Raw genomic sequence first — 7,027 nt, forward strand, 5'->3', positions numbered from 1 at the left:
GATTTAATATAATTCAGGAAATTCCAAAAAATAGTCTAAACTTCTAAAAATCATATAAAATCAATCGTAACTCCAAATCAAACAAATTATATATGAAAAATGATCAGAAAAATCCAATCTATCCATCTGCACTGGTTTCATGCATGTTTAAACAACTTAACCTTGCTGTTTAGTGAAAAACATGATAAGGCACTATTTGAATTCATAATTTGAATTTGGGGTTGAACCTTTGGCTCAATATGACCCAAATCCATCTGTTGCTAGTTGCATTAGCTCAAACCACAACATATTGTCATGTCATGATCATGCATCATATTGTGCATTGCATTGATTGTGTTTCTTCTTTGTTTGTCGGTGTTTGTCCCCTCTCGGTAGACGATGTTCTGACATTGTGATCGTTGACACTGATGAAGACTCAATGCTATCTTCAGAAGTGCCAGGCAAGCAAAACCCCCTTGTTCATTCCGATACAACCCCACTCTCTCGCTCCTGCTCTCTTTTACTGCATTAGGACAACATCGATTCAACTGTTACTTGATGCGGTAGCTGAACCCCTTTATCCTCTGCATGACCTGTCATTGCCACAGTAAATAGATGAAACCCACTAGTATGAGTAGGAGTTGTTTGAGCCTTGTTGTGCCTACTCATTCATGTTTGTTTGTCATGCCTGCGATTGCTTAGAGTTGAGTCAGGTCTGATTCATCGGGGATGGATCATAGGTGTGTGAACATGTCCTTCTGTGTGTGAGCTAAGTGTGTGAACACGATTTGGTAAAGGTATCAGTGAGAGGCCATGTAGGAGTACATGGTGGGTTGTCTCATTGAAGCCATCCTCAGGAACTGAGTTCTGTGTTTGTGATCCATGATTCAGCTACTACCATGCATTGGGCCCTGAAATATGACCCCGCTCGACTTCTTAATCACCCTTGTCCTCTGTCCAGGAGTTGCAAGTAGTTTCTGGTGTTTGTAGTATGCTGGAGGCCGTGCGCAGCGCTGGCCGGAGGGGTGGGCTGTGATGCGGTAGGCACGTGGCCGGGTATACCGGGCGCCAGTTTGGTGTCACGGAACCCTGTTCACATCGTTTGGGGCTGTGAGCGAAACCCCGGCCGGATCTCCTCATGGATGGAACCCGAATAGGCGATAAACCTGGACTAGAGACTTGAGTGTTTAGGTAGGTCGTGGTCTACACCCACGTCGGCTTTCGCTTGAAGTCTGCCGAGCACATGTCGTGTGCAGACGCTAAGTGGTGGAAACATGTATGAGGAAGTACACCCCTGCAGGGTTAACATCATCTATTCGAATAGCCGTGTCTGCGGTAAAGGACTTCTGGGTTGCTTATATCAGTTCATAGACAAGTGAAAGTGGATACCCTAAAATACGCAAGATAAGCGTGAGTGCTATGGATGGCGTTCTCGTAGGTAGACGGGAGCGGATCCATAGTGGTGTATTGATATGGTGAATATGTGGACTCGTGTGCGCCACCTCAAAAGAGTTACTTGCAGTCGTAGTTCAGGATAGCCACCGAGTCAAAGCTGGATTGCTGCAGTTAAACCCCACCATCCCCTTTGTTGATAACGATGCATATGTAGTTAGTTCTGATGTAAGTCTTACTGGGTACATTTGTACTCACGTTTGCCTATTTTATGTTTTTGCAGAGAGACTTCAGTCTCACTAGTAGTTTCGCGTGGACTTCGATGTTTAGCTTGTTACCTCAGCTACGATCTTGTGCCCTCGGCAGGATCTGGTAGATAGTCAGGCTTCTCAGCCTTTTTCATTTGTAGATGTCTGTACTCAGACATGTTAAGCTTCCGCTTGTGCTTTGATTTGTATGCTCTGAATGTTGGGTGATGAGACCCCTGTTTGTAATATCTCGCTCCTCAAAGCCTAATGAATACATACTTGGGTCGTAGAGTCATGTTGTGATGCCATGTTGTATTTGCACATATCAAGCATATTGTGTGTATGTTATTGAAATGCTTGGTATGTGTGGGATCTGACTATCTAGTTGTTTATCCTTAGTAGCCTCTCTTACCGGCAAATGTCTCCTAGTGTTTCCATGGTAGCTTGCTACTGCTCCGGAACACTTAGGCTGGCCGGCATGTGTCCTTCTTCGTTCCTGTGTCTGTCCCCTCGGGGAAATGTCACGCGATGAATACCGGAGTCCTGTTAGCCCGCTACAGCCCGGTTCACCGGAGTCCTGCTAGCCCAGTGCTACAGCCTGGATTCACTCGCTGATGACCGACACGTTCGATGCTGGGTCATGGATGCCTGTCCCTGTAAGTTTGTGCCACTTTGGGTTTACGACTAGCCATGTCAGCCCGGGCTCCTTATCATATGGATGCTAGCGACACTATCATATACGTGTGCCAAAAGGCGCAAACGGTCCCGGGCAAAGGTAAGGCGACATCCGTGGGAATACCGTGCGTGAGGCCGCAAAGTGATATGAGGTGTTACATGCTAGATCAATGTGGCATTGAGTCGGGGTCCTGACAGCGTTGGTATCAGAGCTTGACTGCCTGTAGGATTACCAAGCCAAACTGGTCGAAGTTGTGTCTAGAAATGCTTTAGTTATGTAAGGGAATTGATTGCAGGATGGAACGTAAGGCTCTTTTTACTCCTTTTACCTCATGGCCTTCTGATCTGAGTCATCCTCTTCTCTTCTACGGGGATTAAGAACTAGGCCTTCCCATCTATCTATCAGGTTACTAATCCATAGACTTATAGGATTGTTAGTTTTAAATCTCAGTTCAGCTTTTACTACTTCCGTATGTTAACTGTTGATCTCGAAACCTTGATATTGTGCTTCTGAGTGGCTATACCACCATTTTTGATGGATGTCTCAAATTTTTCTGAGCATTTACAGCCGTTATGCTGTCCGAGTCATCCCAGGTTTCTAAGTAGTCTGATGTATTTGCAAATCCTTTCTTTCCGTTCCCGATGTCCTTTATGGTCAGAATAAGCACACTAACCGGTGCGTTGAGGTAATTTGTTGCCTTGACATATATGTTGGAGCTATTATTATGACCCTAGGTGTTTAGGGAGTCCCCTAGTAATCTAGCAATGTCTTGTGTCCCAGTGTGATGATTCTGGCTTTTCTTCTCGAAAGCATCCCGTGATGCCACTTAGTAGTAGGTATTCTACTTCTGGGTTTCTGAACCCGAGATTTACCCTACTTACTTCATGTTGATAGTGTTTGCTAGTTCCTTTAGGATATTAGCAACCTTGTGATAGTCCTCGAGGTCCGTGGTATTTCCTTCTTCCAAATACTATGAACCACTTATGGCAGAAGTTTGTTGGATCAAAATGATCACAACAGGAGTGCCCTCGATGAGTTCTCCATTCATAATTGTGATTCTGCCAGTTCTACCTTTCTGCATGGGTTATCTGGAAGAAACCTGTTGAACTTGGTTCGGCATATTAATCTATGCATCCACAACTCGAAAGGATATATGTCCCCTTGAGTTGTCCCTCTTCAGTCATATTCCGACCTTCGTCTATCAATTGATAGTCAGGAGCAATTGTGCATTCGTGTTATCGACGCTTATTATTTTTGTGGTCTGTCGAGCCATTCTATTCCGGAATGACTAGGAGAAACAAACTCCAGTACCTCATCCATATCCAGGATCAGGTCAAAGTAGTTTTAATTCGCAGATCAAATACTAATTCAGCTTTTGTTCTGTTCTACCTTGAAGTATTACCCACTTTATGTCAAGAACGTCATGAGAATTGCACCTTTCCTTATGGATTCTTGACGTAGTGATACTTCTTGCCATCATCATTCGCTCCTCGGTTCCGTGTTGTTGCAACCGGAATACCGACCAGTGAATTGGGGTGTGTGAAATCAATACTGCCAGCAACTCCGTTGCTTGGTAGTTAAATGGACAACAACCTCATTCTTAGCGTGCCGATTATTGAGTCATCATTCTAAGATTGATCGTGCTACCTAGTCCTTATTTCTGGTGCACCCTTCGATCAATGAGTTAGGATTGTGCCAATCCCTCGCTCTTTTGATCATATCATCTTGCCCTGAAAAGCAAGGTTGTTCTCGAGCTTAGTAACATATCGGTGGTTTGTGATTTTCCGAATATCTTCTCGGAAGTATTACCAGGTTGTCACCTGACCGCTATGTTGAGTTCGTGATCAAGATGGTTTCTTGTAAACCACCCCTTCTCCAGGAATCTGTGTGGGATACCCCTGAGCTAGTTGGTCAAGCTAAACAACAACTTGGAGAGTTGGAAGATAAAAGCTTGTCTGACTTAGCTCATGTTAAGGGATATCTTTTTGTGCGTGTGTGATGAACAAAGATGACATCTTCATTGATTGATCCTCGTGGTTAATTGCTGGATCTATTATTTTATCCAATCTTTGATTTGAGTATGGGCTATCGTCAAATTAAATCAGAACCAACGATATTCGTAATGTTGTCTTACTCGTGGTTTTTCCTCGAGCATACACCATTATATTCTTTGGTCTGACCAATGCTATCACCGTGCTCACTTAACTATGGAATTCCTTTTATATGGAAACCTGGATGAATTGTTGTTGAGCCCATCGACAACATCCTTATCTCCTCCATGATTTTGTTGAACATTAAGCTAGTGTTGGAAACTTGTGTAAGCATTTTCTTCATGCCCCGTTCATGAAGTATATGTTGGACGAAAGAAGTGACTTCCTTTGATTCATGTGCATTTGATGTAAGTTGCCGCCATGAATTTGAGAAAGTTTGTTTTTGCTCCTCTGGAATCATCCTAAGTCAGTCATGCATGTGCGAAGTATTCTATGGTCTGATAGACTGATCATCTTCATTCCGTATGTATCCCCTAGCACACCAAGCCACTGATTGATTTGTTCAAGGAAAGGAAGTTCCTTCTTGAGAGCATGCCTTTTGTAAGGACTTCAATATCCTCGATTATGGTTCCCCACCTGAACTCGGTAGTGTTTTATTGTAAGACTACCATGTGATAATGTTTTGTCTGGGACAACGTGTTCACATGCTTGTAGCAGAACTAGCTCATGTTTTGGAGCTTACTACCATAGTCCATTCCCCGAGAATCTCGCAACGCCATCTCGTCGATTTGTGTTGCAAACTTTAATTTTCTTTCTAGACTTGATGAGTCTGGAATATTCTGACACCAACCAGATCTGAATCTCAGGCAGATATGATGGTTGGGACATTTCCCAAGAACTATAATATTGGTCTCTCGATAACCGGTAAAGTGGATGTCGTGGCCAACACACCCAGCCGGAAGACCTATTATTGTAGTATCTTGATTGAGGAAGTTGTCCACCTCCCCCTAAGGACTTCGTAGGATTTACTCCCTAGTTGTGCCTTATGGATTTTTGGTGTTCCCGAAGTCCGACCTTCTACCTGATGTTCTAGTTACCAAACCATTTCAATGAATGGGATACGCTAGCACATCAAGGAGGACATTAGAAGCGAAGTGCTAAATATCTCTCGGTCGATCATCCAGATTTTGTCCCCTTGGTCTCGCTAAGGTGAAATATGAGAAAGTGTTATCTTCCTTTGCATCTGCATCATCCATCACTATTCTTCATGGTAGTATCTTGTGTTGCCAGGATCCTTGACACGGATGTTGGTAAAACCTTGATGAATATGGAAATGCTCAAGTTCTTGAGAGCACGCGCAAGCTCTAGGTTTTGTTGTCGGCATTAATTGCATAGTGCTCTCAGTTTCCTCGGTTATGCTATAACCTTTTCAACAGTGGACTCACTCTCTACTGTTGAGCTTCTCCCCAGTTACTAAAATCATCCCTTGTGTTGTTTTCAACAAGGTAATCCGCATCATCCATTCTGGTCCGAGTATACCATTCTACCCAACCCCTCCAAACGATCGCTCGAGAATTGCCTTAGGCTGGTATAAAGAGTTTCAATGGTCGCTGACTCAAAGGTAATTCTTTTTGCCACTTAAGGTAATAATCTACGAATCACCCTCCTTCAGGATGTCCCGCTGTGGCATCATGGCAACTCAACTCCTCGCTACGTTGACAACCGTTCACCACCCTTTTAAGCGTGGAATTGCTGTCTACCTAGTGAACCCTCGTCATTTGTTCCACCCCATCCCTCTAGATGTGTGTTTCGTGTCTCAGCTCGAGTGATGTTGCTATGTCTCATTCCGTGAGTTGATCCTAATGTGTTCGATCTTCGAGAAGATTGATCCTTCTAGAGTCTCCTTCTCCTCTCGTTGTCATGTTAGTTGGAGTTCTCAGAGCAAGACTTCGAGACAATGATGGTGAACAAATCAACGTTCATTTGAAGTGCAACCTGGATCGTGAAGATTGTGTTAGTTTGCGCTTCCCTTTCATCTTACTCTACGCTTGAATCTCGGGACGAGATTCTTGTTTAGTGGGGGTGAGTTGTCATAGCCCCAGTTCAGGCCTTCCTTGTCTTTGCATTAGTATCCATGCATCATGTTTAAATTTTATGAAATTTTGAAATGGGGATGTTCAAACCCTAGAAGATAATAATTTTAACTAGGTTGAATTCAAATATTTTCATTGGACCCAAAATGCCCTCCAAAAATGTTCATTATTTCTGGAAAAAGGTTAAAACCTTAATCAGAGGTCATGCACATTTTTCCAATGCATTTATGGTTTTTGAATTAATTCATAATTGTATTTGAGTTGGAGCAAATAAATTCTATAAATATTTTTATTGCTCCAATGATCCTGGAATATTTTGTGGAGCTCTAGGATAAACCTTAATGCATCCACAATAATTTCCAGAGAGCTGCAAAAATAATTTGGTTAAGAAACCAAATTAAAACAAAACTGCAAAATTAGAAAACAGAAACAAAAGAAATAGAAAGAACAGAGACTCACCTGGACCCTTACCTACCTGGCGCCACCAACCGGCCCAGCTCCTGCGCAGCCCGTTACTGTGCAGCCCAGCTTCAAGTCATCTTCCTCCCCCTCACCCCAAAGCAGTTGCGTGCTGGACGCACGCGCGTCGACGCCGGCCACCTCCCGCTTCGCGCTGGAGGCCTCCCCTTCGAGCCTGTCCGCGCGTGG

Source organism: Triticum dicoccoides, chromosome 6B, assembly GCF_002162155.2.
Source record: "Triticum dicoccoides isolate Atlit2015 ecotype Zavitan chromosome 6B, WEW_v2.0, whole genome shotgun sequence".
In the NCBI taxonomy this organism is placed as follows: Eukaryota; Viridiplantae; Streptophyta; class Magnoliopsida; order Poales; family Poaceae; genus Triticum; species Triticum dicoccoides.